The sequence below is a fragment of the Giraffa tippelskirchi genome, chromosome 1, assembly GCF_054371585.1.
Source record: "Giraffa tippelskirchi isolate mGirTip1 chromosome 1, T2T-mGirTip1v1.2.pri, whole genome shotgun sequence".
NCBI classification, from domain to species: domain Eukaryota; kingdom Metazoa; phylum Chordata; class Mammalia; order Artiodactyla; family Giraffidae; genus Giraffa; species Giraffa tippelskirchi.
This window is the reverse complement of record NC_137275.1, coordinates 207,749,887-207,770,805: the sequence shown is the minus strand read 5'-3', so window position 1 is coordinate 207,770,805 and position 20,919 is coordinate 207,749,887. Positions and strand designations below refer to the sequence as shown.

Sequence of the window (20,919 nt, the reverse complement as noted above, 5' to 3'; positions counted from 1 at the left end):
ATGTGACTGCTAAGTGCTTAATTTTCAAAATATACAAACAGCTCATACAATTCAATAACAACAACAACAAAAATAAATGACTCTGTTGAAAAATGGAAAGAAGATCTAAATATCTAAAGACATGCAGGTAGCTAATAGCCACATGAAAAAAAATGTTAATCATTGCTAATAATTACAGAAATGCAAATCAAAACTACAGTGAGGTGCCACCACACACCAGTTGGAATGTTGTTGTTGAGTCACTAAGTCATGTCTGACTCGGATATATTGCTTTACTATCCATTAATTCAATACTATTAATGCTGATGTTTTCCTGCAAAGTGCTTATTTAGTAAGCAAAGTATGAATTTCTAAGTCCACAGTAAGTGTTCTGTAGGCTATAAAATAATTTTTTTATATTAATTATTTATTTCTTTAAATAACACAGTAAAAAGGTAAGGATAACTGGTCCTTGATATTAACAGTTATTTCCTAAGATTTTGCAATATGCTGCTAATTTGGAAATATGGCACATAGTTTTCCCCATAAAATATGTATATATAGATACATAGATATCAATACATAAAAGAGGTTCTTAGATAAACTAGGTTCTTCAAGCTTGTGATGGTTTCAGTGATTCACATATTTATGGGTATATGCCTGTAAAGATGTATATATGTATGATTTGTATATCTATCTAACTATCTGTCCATTGATGGATTATCAATTTAGTCATTTCCCTCTGTTGCATAGAAGATTTCAGACACTAAATGAGGGCACACAAATGTAAAAATAAAATTACTAAATGAATTCAAAGTGATTTTGTATAACAGCACATATCTTTGTTATAAAAAGTAACCCTGTAATTGTGCAAGTACCTGAAGTTTTCACTGAACTTTTAAATATAAGTCAAATCATAAGTGATTAGCATGATAAAGTATCAAAATGAGCAAGCTTTTAAACAACTATTTTTATTACAAATGGATCATTACTACTAGCCTATTATCTATTCAGTTTGTTCTTATTTATACCCTCCCTGAAGGGGAACACTCTTCTGTCTTGTAACAGTATTAATTTTGTGAAGATTCGAAATCTACATGAGTTGTATCATGCAACATATTTTTTACATGTGTCTTATTTCAACTAGATTTTTGCATTTATCTGGTGACATCTATTTACAATATATGCCAAACAATAGAATGGGAAAGACTTGAGATCTCTTCAAGAAAATTAGAGATAGCAAGGGAACATTTCATGCAAAGATGGGCTCAATAAAGGACAAATTGTATGGACCTAGCAGAAGCAGAAGATATGAAGAAGAGGTAGCAAGAATACATAGAAGAACTATATAAAAAAGATCTTCATGATCCAGATAACCACAATGGTGTGATCACTCACCTAGAGCCAGACATCCTGGAATGTGAAGTCAAGTGGGCCTTAGGAAGCATCACTATGAGCAAGGCTAGTGGAGGTGATGGAATTTCAGTTGAGCTATTTCAAATCCTAGAAGACGATGCTGTGAAAGTGCCACACTCAATATGCCAGCAAATTTGGAAGACTCAGCAGTGACCACAGGACTGGAAAAAGTTAATTTTCATTCCCATCACAAGAACAGCATTGCCAAAGAATGTTCAAATCACTGCACAATTGCACTCATCCCACATGCTAGCAAAGTAATACTCAAAAATCCCCAAGCCAGGCTTCAACAGTATGTGAACCATGAAATTCCAGATGTTCAAGCTGGATTTAGAAAAGGCAGAGGAACCAGAGATCAAATTGCCAACATCCACCGGATCTATGAAAAAGCAAGAGAGTTCCAGAAAAACATCTACTGCTGCTTTATTGACTATGCCAAAGCCTTTGTGTGGATCACAACAAACTGTGGAAAATTCTTCAAGAGATGGGAATACCAGACCATCTGACCTGCTTCTTGAGAAATCTGTATGCAGTTCAGGAAGCAACAGTTAGAACTGGACATGAAACAACAGACTGGTTCTAAATAGGAAAAGGAGTACGTCAAGGCTGTATATTGTCACCCTGCTTATTTAACTTATGTGCAGAGTACATCATGAGAAAACGCTGGGCTGGATGAAGCACGAGCTGGAATCAAGATTGCTGGGAGAAATATCAATAACCTCAGATATGCAGTTGACACCACCCTTACGGCAGAAAGCGAAGAAGAACTAAGGAGCCTCTTGATGAAAGTGAAAGAGGAGACTGAAAAAGTTGGCTTAAAACTCAACATTCAGAAAACTAAGATCATGGCATCCAGTCCCATCACTTCATGGCAAATAGATGGGGAAATACTGGAAACAGTGACAGACTTTATTTTCTTGGGCTCCAGAATCACTGCAGATGGTGACTGCAGCCATGAAATTAAAAGACACTTGCTCCTTGGAAGAAAAGCTATGAACAACCAAGACAGCATATTAAAAAGCAGAGACATTACTTTGCCAACAAATGTTCGTCTAGTCAAAGCTATGGTTTTTCCAGTAGTCATGTGTGGATGTGAGAGTTGGACTATAAAGAAAGGTAAGTTCTGAATTCAGTTCAGTTCAGTCACTCAGTCATGTCTGACTCTTTGCGACCCCATGAACCGCAGCACACTAGGCCTCCCTATCCATCATTAACTCCCTAAGTCCACACAAACCATGCCTATCGAGTTGGTGATGCCGTCCATCCATCTCATCCTCTGTTGTCCCCTTCTCCTCCTGCCCTCAATCTTTCCCAGCATCGGGGTCTTTTACAATGAGTCAGCTCTTCGATCAGGTGGCCAAAGTATTGGAGTTTCATCTTCAACATCAGTTCTTCCAGTGAACACCCAGGACTGATCTCCTTTAGGATGGACTGGCTGGATCTTCTTGCAGTCCAAGGGACTCTCAAGAGTCTTCTCCAACACCGCAGTTCAAAAGCATCAATTCTTTGACGCTCAGCTTTCTTTATAGTCCAACTCTCACATCCATACATGACTACTGGAAAAAAACATAGCCTTGACTAGACGTACCTTTGTTGGCAAAGTAATGTCTCTGCTTTTTAATATGCTATCTAGGTTGGTCATAACTTTCCTTCCAAGGAGTAAGCGTCCTTTAATTTCATGGCTGCAGTCACCATCTGCAGTGATTTTGGAGCTCAGAAAAATAAAGTCAGCCACTGTTTCCACTGTTTCCCCATCTATCTGCCATGAAGTGATGGGACCGGATGCCATGATCTTAGTTTTCTGAATGTTGAACTTTAAGCCAACTTTTTCACTCTCCACTTTCACTTTCATCAAGAGGCTCTTTAATTGATGATTTTTTGAGATGATTGAATGGCATCACTGATCGATGGACATGAGATTGAATAAGCTCCAGAAGTTGATGATGGACAGGGAAGCCTGGCATGATGCAGTCTTTGGGGTCGCAGAGTCGGACACGACTAAACAACTGAACGACTGAACTGAACTGATATATATGGAGTTTTTTCATAATTTCTCTACATATAATTATTTGTATAATACAGGGTTCTCAGATGGCACTAGTGGTAAAGGAATGTAAGAGACCCAGGAGACTTGGGTTCGACCCCTGTGTTGGGAAGATCTCCTGGAAGTGGACATGGCAACCTACTTCAGTATTCTTGCCAGATTAATCCCATGTTCAGAGAAGCCTGTGTTGCAAAGAGTTGGACATGACTGAAGTGATTGAGTATGCATACACACACACACATACACACACACACCAATTCTATATTTAAGAAGCGAGGATACCCAACACCCTTTGAGAAAATACCTTCTCATCGACTGTATGGATCATAGAAATTCAAGAAGCAGGCCTCACTGTAGTTCTCAAGAATTTCCTTTTTAAAGCTGAAGTCATCTCTTTATGAAGCATCAGGAGAGATCTGCCCCTTACCTAGTGCCTGGGTTAAATGAAATATTCAGTGAACATTTGTTGAGTAAATTAATAAACTTGAAATTGACTACACAATTGAATAAGAAGTCAAATCAGTAAGTGTCAGAGTTTCCACCCACTGTCTTTCTGGAAACACAACATGGAATTTGAAAGAGGCAGTCAGTTTGGGCTTTACCACACTGCCTTGTCCAAAGGTTTACAAAGCTAAGTGTTAAACTAGTCTCATAAAGCAGATGTTTTAATAATAACATTAGATTGTTTTCAGGCATTGAAAATTTTGACACTTTGAAGAAATAAAAATGTTGCTGTATAACAAGCTATTTCCAAAATGTTGATTAACTTAAATCAGTATATAAGATATCTAACCATTCTTGCCCTTGAATTTTTATGTGATAGACAAAATTAGTTATTTCTAAGAACTTTAGATGTTTAAAACAGTGATTTAGTGGGCCTCATTATACTCCGGTTTTTCCATATATCTCCTCCCTTCCATTCAAATCTAGTATCAATATGCATCTTTTTATTTGGGAATGTGTCTTTTGTGTATGTCAGAATCACCTGGAGGACTCACTAAATACTGACTGTTGGTTTATATTATCATATGTGAAACAGAACACCATTCCAGGTTCGATGCATGAGACAAATGCTCAGGGCTGGGACAATGGGATGACCTGAAGGGATGGGATGGGGAGGGAGGTGGGAGGGAGGTTCAGGATGGGGAACACATGTAAATCCATGGCTGATTCATGTCAGTGTATGGCAAAAACCACCACAATATTGTAAAATAATTAGCCCCCAACTAAAATAAATAAATTTATTGTAAAAAAATAAAAAATTAAAAAAATTAAAAAAAATACTGACTGTTGGGACCCAGTGCTAAGAGTCTCTAATTTAATATTTCTCTGGTAGGGCTTGTTAATCTGCATATCTAACAAGGTCCCAGGTGAACTAATAAGTTCCCTGGTCAAGGGACCACACCTTGAAAATTATTGCTTAAGGCCTGTTGCTATAATTTGATAAATTTTAAAATAATTATTTAATCTTATAAGGGATAGATGAAGGAAAGAGAGTCCTTTTAGTCCTCCCAACTATAAGAGATAGATGGAGGAAAGAAAAAAATACATATTTTTAATTTATGTAAAGATATATCAGTAATGACAAATAACATTGTCCTTTTTAAATTAAAAAAAAAGTTATACAGTTTTTCAAGGAGAAACTCCATTGACAGTTACTACAAAATATTGGCTACTTTCCCATGCTGTATGATACATCCCTTTAGCTTATACATTCCAGAGTTTGAACCTCCCACTCCTCCACCCCTGTGGATCCTCTCTTACATTCCCCATTGGTAACCACTAGTTTTTTTTCTATATTTGTTTTATTTGTTTGAAGATTATTCTCCACGAGTAAATATGTATCAAATCCAAGTATCTTTTGTACTAATGAATGTCAAAACATTGTACTCTGAATATGGTATTCTAAAAAATCCCTTTGGCTAGATCATTTGTTACATTATTAGCAATACACAGTTTATTTATTCACTCATGCAATAAACACTTATTAGATTTCTGCTGCATATCAGGAAGTTAAATATCTATGATATACAAGTCTAAGAATTATAAATTTCCTTGAACATATTATCAAACAAAGATGGAACCAAGTAATTTCAAGCCAATTTGAGGAAAATATTATGATAAAAGTAAAATGAAAATCATCAGAGATTTTTATTACATTTTTTTCCTATGGCTTATTTTTATTTCAGGATACAAATGTAACATTTGATTAAGTTGCAGATTGAGAAGTTGTACCTGGACTTTTTGGCTTTAGAACTAAACACATAGTTTTTATATTTTTTGAACTACTACACAAAGACCTCATAATCTTTCCATTTGCAGAAGCAAGTCTGAGGGGTTATATGATCACAAACAACCCTGCCAAAATAATTCAAATGGATAATTTTTTTAAAAATATAATTTTATTTGCTTATTTGTTTTTGACTATGCTGGGTCTTTGTGCTGCACAGGCTTTTCTCTAGTGGCAGAGAGTGGGGGTTACTCTCTAGTTGTGGTGCATGGGCTTCTCGTTGTGGTGACTTCTCTTGTTGCAGAGCATGGGCTCTAGGGCTCTTGGTCTTCAATAGTTGTGGCTTGGGCTCTGGTGGATTCTAGAGCACAGTCTCAATAGTTGTGGTGCACCGGCCTAATTGCTCTTTGGCACGTGGAATCTTCTTGGATCGGGGATTGAACCTGGGTCTCCTTCATTGGAAGGACTGATGAAGCTGAAGCTACATTATTTTGGCCACATGACATGAAGAGCCAGCTCATTAGAAAAGACCTTGATTCTGGGAAAGACTGAAGGCAGGAGGAGAAGGGGACGACCGAGGATGAGACGGTTGGATGGCATCACCAACTCAATGGACATGAATTTGAGCAAGCTCTGGGAGATGGTGAGGACAGGGAAGCCTGGGGTACTGCAGTCCATGGGGCCGCAAAGATTTGGATACAGCTGAGTGACTGAAGTGAACTGAACTGATAACAATCTATACGAGGAATATGCAGAAATGGTAATCCTGTAAACAGAAGAGACAGAGGTACTGAGATCATGGTATGATATTCTGATCAATTGATCAAATGTCAAATGGTAATTTTCTGTTACCATACGACGCATTTAAACAATATACATTTTAAAGCTATTAATGTTCAAGATGCAAAAATTCTCCAAATAACCCTTTAATTCAAAATTTTCTTGCCAAATTTTACTAATTAAATTTTAGGAGTTCTTTGTGAAAAATTGTATCTTGAAATTTCAATTAGAATTTTTAAATTTAGATCTTAACTTACAAAAAAATACTCTAACCATATTAAGACTCCCGTATATAAACAAGATATATATTCCTATTTTAAGCGTTTTTTATCATATGTATGCAGAAAATTTTATACTTTATATTTTGCTGCTATTCTTGTTCTCAGATAATTCTCCGTGGAGACCTTGGGTTGCTGGACATCTTTTGAGGAGATGCTGCTGATGGTGATTGCAGCCATGAAATTAAAAGATGCTTACTCCTTGGAAGGAAGGTTATGACCAACCTAGATAGCACATTTAAAAGCAGAGACATTACTTTGCCAACAAAGGTCCGTCTAGTCAAGGCTATGGTTTTTCCAGTGGTCATGTATGGATATGAGAGTTGGATGGTGAAGAAAGCTCAGTGCCGAAGGGTTGATGCTTTTGAACTGTGGTGTTGGAGAAGACTCTTGAGAGTCCCTTGGACTGCAAGATGATCCAACCAGTCCATCCTAAAGGAGATCAGTCCTGGTTATTCATTGGAAGGACTGATGTTGAAGCTGAAACTCCAATACTTTTGCCACCTCATGCAAAGAGTTGACTCATTGGAAAAGACCCTGATGCTGGCAAGGATTGGGGGCAGGAGGAGAAGGGGACGACAGAGGATGAGATGGTTGGATAGCATCACCGACTCGATGGACATGGGTTTGGGTAGACTCCGGGAGTTAGTGATGGACAGGGAGGCCTGGCGTGCTGCGATTCATGAGGTCACAAAGAGTCGGACACAACTGAGCGACTGAACTGAACTGAACTGATTACAACTTTTTTTGACAGGCTATCTTTTCAAAGTTATTTGTATAACTGATAGTAGATAGAGATCTTGTCTCCCTTTAGGGAAGAAGCTATATTTGCTTGCTTTCCAGGAAAATAAACATATCACCCTATTTTGGAACAAGATTTTGAAGAATTGCTAGAAACCCCTATAAGACTGAGGATTCCTCATTTAGTTATGCAAGCAAGGCTTAGTTTAGCAAGACAAGGGAAATTAACTTGACCTGGGTCACTTCTTGCTTATGCCTCTGGAAACATAGGCAAAACTTAAACCTTTCCAAAAATTGATATAAGGTAACTGCTAATCAAGTCCCTATCAGTTAAGAAAGTTCTAATGTTGTAAAACTGTTAACCAATTCCCTATCATTTAAGAAAATTCTAGTATTGTAACCAATCATGATGAAAAGTAAGCAATCACTGCCTCCTCACTAATATAGTCTGCTTTACAACAATGCAGTTGGCCCTGCATATCTGAGGGTTCAACATTGGACTCAACCAACCAAGCATGAAAAATATTTGGTAAAAAAAATATCAGGAAGTTCCAAAAAGCAATTTCCTGCAGCCCAGCAACTATTATATGGCATTTACATTGTATTTACAGCTATTTACGTAGCATTTGTATTGTATTAAATATTATAAGTAATCTAGAATTGACTTACAGTTTATGGAAAAATGTGGGTATATTATAGGCAAAAATTACACCATTTTATATAAGGGAATCTAATATTCAAGGGAAGTCCCAAGTGAGGCTTCAACAGTACGTGAATCAAGAACTTCCAGATGTTCAAGCTGGATTTAGAAAAGGCAGAGGAACCAGAGATCAAACTGCCAACATCCATTGGATCATCAAAAAAGCAAAAGAATTCCAGAAAAACTATCTACTTCTACTTTATTGACTACACCAAAGTCTTTGACTGCGTGGATCACCACAAACTGTGGAAAATTCTTAAAGTGATGGGAATAACAGACCATGCCTCCTGAGAAATCTGCATGCAGGTCAAGAAGCAACAGTTAGAAGTGGACACGGAACAACAGACTGGATCCAAATTGGGAAAGGAGTATGTCAAAGGTGTATATTGTCCCCCTGCTTATTTAACTTATATGCAGAGTAAATCATGCAAAGTGCCAGACTGGGTGAAGCACAAGCTGGAATCAAGATTGCTGGGAGAAATATCAATAACCTCAAATATGCAGATGACACCACCCTTATGGCAGAAAGCAAAGAGGAACTAAAGAGCCTCTTGATGAAAGTGAAAGAGGAGACTGAAGAAGTTGGCTTAAAACTCAACATTCCAAAAACTAAGATCATTACATCCAGTCCCATCACTTCACGGAAAATAGATGGGGAAGCAATGGAAACAGTGACAGAGTTTTTTTTCTTGGACTCTAAAATCACTGCAGATGGTGACTGATGCCATGAAATTAAAAGACACTTGCTCCTTGGAAGAAAAGCTATTTCCAACCTAGACAGCATATTAAAAAGCAGAGACTTTTTTCTGCTAACAAAGATCCATCTAGTCAAGGCTATGGTGTTTCTAGTAGTCATGTATGTATGTGAGAGTTGGACCATAAAGAAAGCTGAGTGCCGAAGAATTGATGCTCTTGAACTGTAGGGTTGGAGAAGACTTTTGAGAGTCCCTGGGACTGCAAGGAGATCCAACCAGTCCATCCTAAAGGAAATCAGTCTTGAATATTCATTGGAAGGACTGATGCTGAAGCTGAAGCTCCAATACTTTGGCCACCTGAGGCGAAGATGTGGCTCATTGGAAAAGACCCTGGTGCTGGGAAAGATTGAGGGCAGCAGGAAAAGTGGACAACAGAGGATGAGATGGTTGGATGGCATCATAGACTCGATGGGCATGAGTTTGAGCAAACTCTGGGAATTGGTGGTGGACAGGGAAGCCTGGTGTGCTGCAGTCCATGGGGTCACAAAGAGTTAGACATGGCTGAGTGGCTGAACTGAACTGAACTGAGCATTCAAGGATTTTGTTGCCTGAGTAGGGGTCATGGAACCAGTCTCCCATAGATAGGGAGGGACAACTCTATACCCCTGAGCTTTCCCCCATAATTTGGTTTGAGTGTTCCTGCTTCATGAACTTTTTGTTGTTGTTGTTGTTGTGTGCATAATAAACTTTTACTGATTACTTAAAACACTCACACACACAAATTAAAAAAAAAATACACAACAAATGAACAAAAAAAATGAAATGAGTTTTCCTCACTTTGGCTTCCTCAGCTGTAAGACTCAAACCCGGTTTGAGTGCAGCAAGTATCTGGGACACTCTCCAACATACTTATGGGATTTGGGAGGTAAGATGAATTGATGCAAACATGGAACTCTTGCCGCATGCTATTCCATAATAGGTTGTGTGTTTCTGACCAGGAGTATCTTGTCTTCTACCAGAATCCATGGAACTGTTGCAAGCTTGTTAAAATCTCAGAACCCACACAGTTCCTAACATGAATCTCTAGAATAATGATTTCATTTTCATAAAATGGTAATTTTGTACCAATGTTCTGGCAAGTTTTTTTTTCATGATTTGCTTCATTTATGTACTCAATGTTGATTGTCCATGTTGACCATCATTCTCATGTCTTATTTTCTGTACTTTGAAGTGTGTTTTCCTGACCACTTGCCCAGTCCCCATCTCTTTGAGAGAGAAAAGCTTCATCTAAATTATTTCATCTGATTGAGGACTGTCATTTATAACTATTGCTACTTCTGTCTTGGGTATTCCTTTGGAAAAGGTGTATGAATTCATTACATATTCTACTGTATTGTCAATAGATTATAAGATAAAGTCAAGCATGTATCTGCTGAAACTTTTTAAGTTGACTTGTCTTTGTACTTAGAAATATCTCTTAATAGTAGGCTTCGCTGGTGGCTCAGATGGTAAAGACTCTCCTGCAATGCAGGATCCCTAGGTTGGGAAGATCCGCTGGAGAAGGAAATGGCAACCCACTCCAGTAACTTTGCCTGGAGAATTCCATGGACTGAGGTACCTGGCAGGCTACAGTTCATGGGGTCGCAAAGAGTCAGGCATGACTGAGCGACTATCACTTACTGTATTTTTACTGTGAGTGGTCTTATGTGTTTATTTTCCTTGTAATCTTCCTTACTTATTCATCAAGATCATCATTTGTCTTTTCACCCAAACTTTCATTTTTACAATTGAGAGTTGGCCCTATCCATACGGCTTGTTGTAATCATGTTTAATGCATCCATTTTTCATTGTATTCTATTAAAATTTACTAAATATATTCACTAGTATCTTAATTTTATACTTGATCTTTTAATACATGCTTTTTAGTGGTGTTCTCTAATTTTGTTCCTTCAGTACTGTATTATGTAGTAGTTATGTATTATGTATTAAGTAGTTCTTAGGATACTTATGTTGAATATTAAATTGCCCTTCAATAAGTTATATATAATCAGAGCACTTTGATATGATGTGCTAACTTCCCTTGTCCCTGCCCTATTTGCATTTCTGAAACAACAATTTTCGTTTTCTTTTTTGCAATTGTATCTGAAGCTTGCTGTGCATAATTATAATTTTTAGTGCTTCATCTAATGTGAATTTTCTTTATAGAACTTTATCTTTTCCCATTACTCTGATTCATTCATTCATTCATTTTATATATATATACACACACACACACATATACGTATATATATATGTATATATATATATACATATGCATATATATGTGGCTTCCCTGGTGGATCAAACAGTAAAGACTCCACCTGCAATACAGGAGACCTGAGTTCAGTACCTGGGTTGGGAAGATTCCCTGACAAAGAGAATGGCTATTCACTCCAGTATTCTTGTCTGGAGAATTCAATGAATAGAGGAGCCTGGTGGGCTATAGTCCAAGGGGTCGCAAAGGGTTGGACACGACTGAGCGACTAGCACTTTCTCTTTCATACATATATGTACCAGTGAATGCCCTACGTGCTGTTGCTTCAGTCGTGTCGGACCTATAAACTATATGCCTTCAGGCTCCTCTGTCCACGGGATTCTCCAGGCAAGAATACTGGAGTGGGTTGCCATGCCCTCCTCCAGAGGATCTTCCCAGACCCAGGGATCGAACCCATGTCTCCAGCAACTCCTGCATTGCAAGTGGATTCTTTACTGCTGAGCCACCGAGGAAGCCCCCTGTGTGTGTGTGTGTGTGTGTTTGTATTGAACATTTGTCAAGCATCAAGTACTGTATTAACTGCTAAACATAAAATGGTGAATAAAACACACGGTCTCTGAACTCAGGGTGTATGTGCTCAGAGAAGTGCAAAAAAATTGCAATAGTTAAATAGTCATATAAATATATAATTGAACATAATGTAAGAGATGTAAATGTAAAAGGATAGAAAACACTGCTCTAGTTCAGGTGATCAAGGAAGTCTCCCACAAGAAACTGACTGCTTATGATCTAAACTCAAGAAAATGTGGGAGGAAAAATTTCCTGCAGAGTTAATGCATATCCAATGATATTAGGTGGAAGAGAGGATGTCCTGTTTACAGAACTTAAAGAATGTGTTTGAGGCACAAAGGAGTGGAAAGGGGCATGAGAGGAATTTCAGTACATTAATGTGACTATGACATTAAGGTCATCATAGACTAAGTTTTTGTGCTTTTATTTCTAAGACCACTGAGAAGCTGTCTTAAATAAGGATTGACCTATTAACACATGCATTTCAAAAGGCATTTGAAGAAAAGAAGGTTAAAATAAGAAAGGAGTTGAGGATATCAAGAAGCTTCTGCAGTGGTCAAGTGTTTAGAGAAAAACAGTAGAATAGAAAATATTATGAAATATTTAGTAGTCAAATTTCACATCACTGATAATGTGCCTTCAGATGTATGAATTAATGTCATTCCATTGGGAAATGCTACTAGTTTCCTCTCTGTCTCTTTATACACCTATGGTCAGATAGGTATCTTATCAGTCAGTCAGTTAGTCACTCAGTCATGTCCGACTCTTTGTGACCCCATGGATTGCAGCACACTGGGCTTCCCTGTCCATCATCAACTCCTGGAGTTTACTCAAACTCATGTCCATCAAGTCTGTGATGTCATCCAACCATCTCATCCTCTGTCAGCCCCTTCTCCTCCCACCTTCAATCTTTTTCAGCATCAGGGTCTTTTCCAATGAGTCAGTTCTTCACATCAGGTGGTTAGAGTATTGGAGTCTCAGCTTCGGAATCAGTCCTTCCAAGGAATATTCAGGACTGATTTCCTTTAGGATGGACTGGTTGGATCTCCTTGCAGTCCAAGGGACTTTCAAGAGTCTTCTCCAACACCACAGTTCAAAAACATCAATTCAGTGCTCAGCTTTCTTTTAAGTCCAACTCTCACATCCATACATGACCACTGAAAAAACCATAGCTTTGACTAGATGGACCTTTGTTGGCAAAGATATCGTATACTTGTTTTCTTTTCTTTGAACAAATGCCTTTTTTAGTGAAGACAGAAAAACTGTGAGAAGAACACAAAGACACAGGATTCAGACTTCTCCTACAGGAATATCTGCACAACAGAGTTAGGATTGCCTAGCTTTTTATTTATGTTTATTTATTCACTTTTTCCCAAATGATGGGACTTAGACTCAGGGGTAGAGATGACTAAGGTATGAAATATATTTCTATATTTTGTAAAATATTTGTTTAATGAGGTAAATCTGTGGATGCCATGAAAGAAAGTTTAGGCAAGCTTAGGTAATGATAAGCTTAGCTTATCATTGTCTCAATTTAGCTTTATCTATTTGTCAGAGTTCTTCAAAATTCTCACAGTAATTTTTATGTAACTTTGCTTTTAACAAGGCTTTGTAGATATTTATATTTGTGTTTATTTGGTTTTGGTGTCACTTTTGTCCTCACAGATATTATAGAAAGAAGTTGGAAGAGAAAATGTAGGCTGCTGATAAAACCAATTTTATTTTAAATTAGAACTTCTAGCATTCAATTTAATTGGGATTGGGTTAAGCCTATATTTGAAGAGCTTTGAGACCTTCATAAATCATTTAGTTCCGTCCCTTTGCCTTCAGACAATTGAGTGCCTGAAACTAATGGAATAATATTCAATCTTGTCCTTTAACTACGCAAAACTAAGAAAAACAAGGAACAATAGGCAAGTTCACTTAATTACAGTTATTAACTATTTGTAAGTTTGATTGTGTAATCTCCAGAGACTGCTGACTCCATGCATATTTTCTTCACCATAAGATTGGTTGACCGACTCACTGTGATTAATTTATAGTGATACAAGTATTATCAATGCTCCCCCACCACCACCAATAAAAAGCTCAGTAGTTTTAATAGAATTCATACATATATTATCAAATATTTGCATTGTGTTGTGAGTTATATATTATTTGTAGAAAAATCATTCATCAGTTCATTTAATGGAACAGTCAATATACCAAGTTTTATAATGACTGAGTGATTGTTAGATACTAAGCACCTTTCGAGTACTCAGTCTACCTCTGAACAAAACAAACACAAGCCCTGCCACCAGGTATGTTTCCACTGCAAATAACTGTTGGAATTCTCCTGGAGGACAAGCACCTCAGATGTATTTCACCTGTAGGACAAGGAACTGGGATAGGTAAACCTGAATTCTCATTAGACATCAATGTATATTGTCCCCAGAGGGTGTTACATTTTCAGTGTTCCTGGTTTCTGAGGATATAGGTATAACAGGCTCAGCTGACACAGGACTATTTTAGGAAAACAGATGCATATGCTAGCAGTTAGAAACTGAACTGATGTGCCCTCACAATGGCATAATTTGAGGGAAAATGGTTAAGAACCAATAGAATATTCTACAGTCCACCTCTGTACAGCACAAAGCAATGTATGCTTATGTTCATGCCATCCTGTCACTGAATTTTCAAGGTGGTATCTAGTCGCAATTGCTTTTAAACAAAATGTCAAATTCAGAATTAGTGAGATAATGCAATCCCTGGTACTGCATATAGTCCTGAGGACAGTTACTTACTAAATATTTGTGTTCCCAGCTCCTAATTTCATATGGTAAAATCTTAACCCCTGAATATTCAAAGGTCAGATAAAAGAAAAATGTTATAGAAATGTCCTTCATAAATATGAGTTGGAAGCTTTAGTCCTCCTATTAAGCAGGTAGTGGACTAATTTTGGAATGAGATGCTGGGAAATTAAATGGGTATACGGTTGTCTCTAAAACTCTTGAAGTAGATAAAATATATGGCTGTTTCATTTTAGCCTCAGTGGTTGTATCAGGGATTCCTGAGTCCTTGGAGACCCCCCTGAGAGAAGTAAAGGTCCAAAAACTCAAAATACTATGGAAAGCTGAGAGCTGGAGTGAGAAGGAAAAGGTCTGGCAGAAGTGAACAGTGAAAAGGAGGAGGTAGAGATTTTGAAGGAGAGCATTATTCAAGGGAACTGAAAGAAAATCAAAGATGGTAAAAGGAGGGAAAAGGATCAGGTGTGATGGGAAGGGAGAGGTCTTAGAGAAGCCATTTAGGGGAAAACTTAAGTCCCCACTCCAGAAGAACAGTGAAATTCCAAATTATTCATAGTCAAATCATGCCAACAAGGAGGGAAGCAGATGGAGTTATCACTATAGTGACAGCGCAGTAGGTCAACAGGAGTCTTCAGAGGAGGAAAGTCAGAAGAGTGAGAATTTACAGTGGGGAAGGGAGGCATCAGAATAATAGCAACAAAGAGAAAATCCTAAAAAAATATCCACAAAGGAGAATAATCCAAACAAAGTCTCTACAAAGAAAGTACTCTAAATCCCAAAGAAATAGAGTTCGGTCAGAAGAGATCTCAATTAAAAATTTCCCATGATCAAAACCAACGGTAATGTTGAAATAAAGAAGTCCAAGACTCTAGCTCAGCCTCAAGTGTTTAGTCAAAACCCTAAGACAGTTATGCTACTGTGCTTCACGTGGACTACCAGTATAGCACTAGATCAGGAGTACTACTCATAATTGATAAAATCCCAATAGATCTTAATAGGCCTAATAAACCACAAACTTAGATGGAACTGGCAAACTTTAATTAGTATATCCATGCATATAATGTAGATTTATTTTATTATGTTTTCTTGCATTGCCTTTACATCATTACCATATTCGTATTTGATACATTTGAGAACCAGCCAAATATTATGCCTAAAAATAATGATCGAGGCACAGTTAGCTCTACTTTTCTTTAGTTTTGACAGCTCTTTCCTCATCAACTATTAAATAAATATCTTGATTTAATGGTACACAATTTCGCAATTCTCTGCATCTTTCTTACAAGTAATATTTCTCTAAAGAATGTAAACAGTGATAACTACAATCAACAATATATTCTTAAAAGTCTGTTTTGTCACTTGAAGCTGAATGCTTCAAATTATCTTTGGGGATATTTGATGGGAAGAAATTTTAAACAGAAAATTGTCCATGTAAAGCAATAATTATATTAATAAGAAAATATTTTCATTGCAGTTCAATATTATGACTTTTCCTTAAGGTGACTCTTTTTCTTTAAGGTAACTCTGTTTATTAAGGTGTTTTGTAAGTGTCATAGAATTGTCTAACTTGTGTCATGGTTGACATTAAGGGAAATGAGAATAATTTCTCACGTCAATAAATGTCCTAGATGTAAACTATTGGTTGTTGTTCATTTGCTCAGTGGTGTCTGACTCTTTGCAACCTCATGGACTGCAGGAGTCCTGTCCTTCACCATTTCCCAGAGTTTGCTCAAAATCATGTCAATTGAGTTGGTGATGCCATCCAACCATCTCATTCTCTGTTGTCCCCTTCTCTTCCTCGCTTTCCCAGCATCAGGGTCTTTTCAAATGAGTCAGCTCTTCACATCAGTTGGCCAAAGTACTGGAGCTTCAGCTACACCATCAGTCCTTCCAATGAATATTCAGGACTGATTTTCTTTAGGATTCACTGGTTTGATATCCTTGCTGTCCAAGGGACTCTGAAAAGTGTTTTCCAACACCACAGTTCAAAAGCAACAATTCTTCTTCAGTGCTCAGCTTTCTTTCTTGTTCAACTCTCACATCCATACATGACTTCTGGAAAAACCATAGCTTTGACTAGACGGACCTTTGTAGGCAAAGTAATGTCTTTGCTTTTTAATATGCTTTCTAGGTTTCTCATAACTTTTCTTCCAAGGAGCGAATGTCTTTTAATTTCATAGCTGCAGTCAACATCAGCAGTGATTTTGGAGCCCAAGAAAGTCTGTCAGTCTTTCCATCGTTTCTCCATCTATTTGCCATGAAGTGATGAAACAGGTTGCCATAATCTTAGTTCATTGAAGGTTGAATTTTAAGCCAGCTTCTTCACTCTCTTCTTTCACCTTCATCAAGATGCTCTTTAGTTTTTCTTCACTTTCTGCCATAAGGGTGGTGTCATGTGCATATCTGAGGTTGTTGATATTTCTCTAAGCAATCTTGATGCCAGGTTGTGATACATCCAGCCAGCATTTAGCAGGATATACTCTGCATATACGTTAAATAAATAGGGTGAAAATATACAGCCTTGATGTATTCCTTTCCCAGTTTGGAACCAGTCCATTGTTTCATGTCTGGTTCTAATTGTTGCTTCTTGAACTGGATATAGATTTCTCAGGAGGCAGGTAAGGTGGTCTGGTAAATCGCTCGGCGGTGTCTGACTCTTTGCCACCCCATGAACTGTAGCACACCATGCTTCCCTGTCCCTCACCATCTCCCAGACTTTGCTCAAATGCATGTGCATTGAGTCAATGATGCTATCCAATCCTCTCTTTAAGAATTTTCCACAGTTTGTTGTGATCCACACAGTCAAAGACTTTAGCGTAGTCAATGAAGTAGAAGTCGATGTCTTCCTGAAATTCTCTAGCTTTTTCTATGATCCAACAGATGTTGGCAATTTGACCTTTGGTTCTTCTGCCTTTTCTAAATACAGCTTGAACATCTGAAAGATTTTCGTTCACTACTGTTGAAGCCTAGCTTAAAGGATTTTGAGCATTACTTTGCTATCATGTTAAATGAGTGCAATTGTGCAAGAGTTTGAATATTCTTTGACATTTCCTTTCTTTGGGATTGGAATGACAACTGACATTTTTCAGTCCTATGGCCACTGCTGAGTTTTCCAAATTTTCTGGTGTGTTGAGTGCAGCACTTTCACAGCATCGTCTTTTAAGATTTGAAATAGCTCAGCTGGAAATTCATCACCTCCACTAGCTTTGTTCACAGTGATGCTTCTGAAGGCCCACTTTACTTCATATTCCAGGATGTCTGGCTCTAAGTGAGTGTTCACACCATCATGGTTATCTGAGTCATTAAGATCTTTTTTGTATAGTTCTTCTGTGTATTCTTTCCACCTCCTCTTAATATCTTCTGCTTCTGTTAAGTCCATACCATTTCTGTCCTTTATTGTGCCTATCTTTGAATGAAATATTCCCTTGGTATCTCTAATTTTCTTGAAGTGATCTCTAGTCTTTCCTATTCTATTGTTTTCCTCTATTTCTTTGCACTGATCACTGAGGAAGGCTTTCTTATCTCTCCTTGCTATTCTTTGGAACTCTGCATTCAAATGGGTATATCTTTCCTTTTCTCCTTTGCTTTTCGCTTCTCTTCTTTTCTCAGCTATTTGTAAGGTCTCCTCAGACAACCATTTTGCCTTTTTGGATTTCTTGTTCTTTGGGATGGGTTTGATCACCATCTCCTATACAACGTTATGAGCCTCTGTCCATAGTTCTTCAGGCACTCTGTGCATCAGATCTAATCCCTTGAATCTGTTTGTCAGTTTTATTGTATAATCATAAGGGATTTGTTTTAGGTCATACTTGAATGGCATAGTGGCCATAATTCAATAACTAAATTATTTAATTATTATTTTAATATGCAAAATATATAAGAATCCCTCCAAACTATAGGATATTTTTTAAACAATTTGAATGTTCTTCTTTAGATCATATACAGTTGCAGACCATTTCCTGCAAATATTAGACAAGGATTTTAGTTTTTTGGTATGTCAAAATTTTTTTTAAATGATGGAACAAATGATGATTCAAGGATAACTATGACAAAACTATTAAATCTCTTTTTGTAAAGTACCTATAGCTATTTGAGTTTATGTTGATGATCTTTGAACCTCATTCTGCTTTCTGATCCAGGGCTTCATCCACTTTATTTATCTCTTTTATTTGACTGCACCTAGTTAGTTCCATGAATTTCTACTGTTTTACTTTTAAACAGTCTTATGTAGTCATCACAGTGATCCCAAGATTAGCTACACAATCTGCTATCGTTGAAGAGCTTAATTTATCATTGCTACCATAATGAAACTAGCAAAACAGGAAAAGTTAAGGGTCTCCAAAGTGTTAAAGTACTTAGAAATCTTGCAAATTTTAACAATCTTGTCCTATATACTTGCAAACACTATTAAATTTCTTAGTTTTAATTTACTTATTATAAGTAAAACTCTTACTTTTATTTCAATATTTTGTAACATTACTGTATTGTTGATTGTCATCATTCAACCCTCTTTGCTGCAAGCAATTGCCTTTTCCTATGACTTTTTATCTGTTTAGTGAGACTATTAATCAAATAATAACAGAGCAATAGGTGCTATTTTTTTAAAGTTATTGGCAAATAATGGGCCAACTCTGAACACTGTGGTCTTCGTTCACCAGAAATGCACCATGTCTTGGTTATTTTCATGTCTTGGGTGTTCATGTTATTTCTTCCCTTCTATAGTTTTCTTAATTATGTTTGACAGTTGAAGCAATAATTTTAATGCCATCTGATATGATTATAAATGTATGTTGAATAAATATTTAAGAAAATTATTTGATAAATGGGGAGTATGAAAGGATGTATAGAGAGATACATTTTCTACACTTCACTGAAACTGGTGAAAAGACACTAGGAAACTCTGATAAGCTTTACATATATGCATGTATATAATATTATACATATTTACACATGTTTACATTATATTATATATATATGTATGTAAAAGATAATATTTATAATTATATAATTTATAAAAATTATGTATTACATTTATAATTATATGTGTCTATAATACTTAGCTCAAAGGCTTAAAATGCTATACAGATACAGTAAAAATTGGAATCAAGAAAAATAAAATTCTAAAAAACGTAATCTAAAAGCAGGCTGTAAAGTAAAAAAAAAATAAGAGAGAGAGAAACAGGAAAGTAGAATAAAAGGAAACAAAAATTGCAAAAAACAGACTTCAGGCCTAATATATTAATAATTGTATTAAATGTAATGCTCAAAAATATGTCAAATAAGACAGAGATTAGAATTGTAGATTAAACATTATCTGATGATATACTATCTACTAGAAACTCATTTCAAACATAATACTATAGACAACTGCAATTTAACATGGTAGAAAAATATTTATCATGCAAACAGTAATAAAAAGAAAACTGGAGTGGCTACATTAATATCAGGAAAAGTAAACACAAAAACTTGTTAATGACAGATAGACATTATAAAATGAATAAAGAGTCAATCCACCAAAAGTTATAGCAGTTCTAAAAATGTAAACAGCAAACAATAGAAGTCTTGTGGTGGCCTGTTTGCAAGCTGTAGGCCTGGAGAAATAGTGGTATACTTCTTTCTGAGTTCAAAGGCTCAAGAACCAGGGATGCTGATGGTTAAAATCTGACTCTCAGGATCAAAGAAAATGGAATGTCCCACCTCAAGCTTGCAGAAAGAAAGGAAAAAGAATTGATTTCCCTCTTTCCTCCAACTTTGTTCTAATCATTCCCTCAGTGGATGGGGTAATGGCAAAAACAATTTTCTTTACTGCGTCCACTAAGTCAAATGCTAGTCTCATCTGGAAACATCCTCATAGACACAGCCAGAAATAATGTTCAACCTGGTACCCCATGGCCTATCAAATTGACATATAAAATTAATCACCACTACCCCATTTTTAATACGTAACAGAAATTGGCTATCTGCGAAACCTTCCTCTTTTTTTCGTTATTAATATATGACTATTAAGGAAACTGAATTCACAGTTGAAATTTTTTTCAAACAAAATACTTTCTAGAGCCAGATGATTTTACTGAGAAATTTCTTAAATGATTAAAGGAGAATTAACACAAATTCTACACAGTTTGTTCCAAAAACTAGCTGAGGCGTGAACAGTCCTCAATTAATTTTATGCAACTAACATCACTATATTACAAAAACCTGACCAATACACTAGTAAAATAAATCTAAAGAACAATATCTTTCTTGAGTGTAAAAAGAAAATTCCTTAACACAATATTAGCAAAGAACGTTCCATGATATGTAAAGTAATTATATGTCATGTCAAACTGGGGATTTGATTCCAGGGATGAAAGGATGGTTTGTTACCCAAATATTAATTACATTCCACCACATAAAAAGACTAAAGAAAAAAGCATCTGATTATTTCAAGTGATGCAGAAAATCTA

General features: G+C 36.6%; 1 long non-coding RNA gene across 1 annotated transcript in view; it reads left to right on the top strand.

Annotated features, from left to right (window-relative positions):
- Nucleotides 1-10,737, top strand: part of LOC145519862 (uncharacterized) — a 279,023-nt gene extending 268,286 nt beyond the window's left edge. Inside the window, exon 4 of the long non-coding RNA XR_014063986.1 lies at nt 6,836-10,737. This is a non-coding gene — a long non-coding RNA (uncharacterized LOC145519862). The remainder of the gene's footprint in view (nt 1-6,835) is intronic.
- Nucleotides 10,738-20,919: the final 10,182 nt, after the last annotated feature.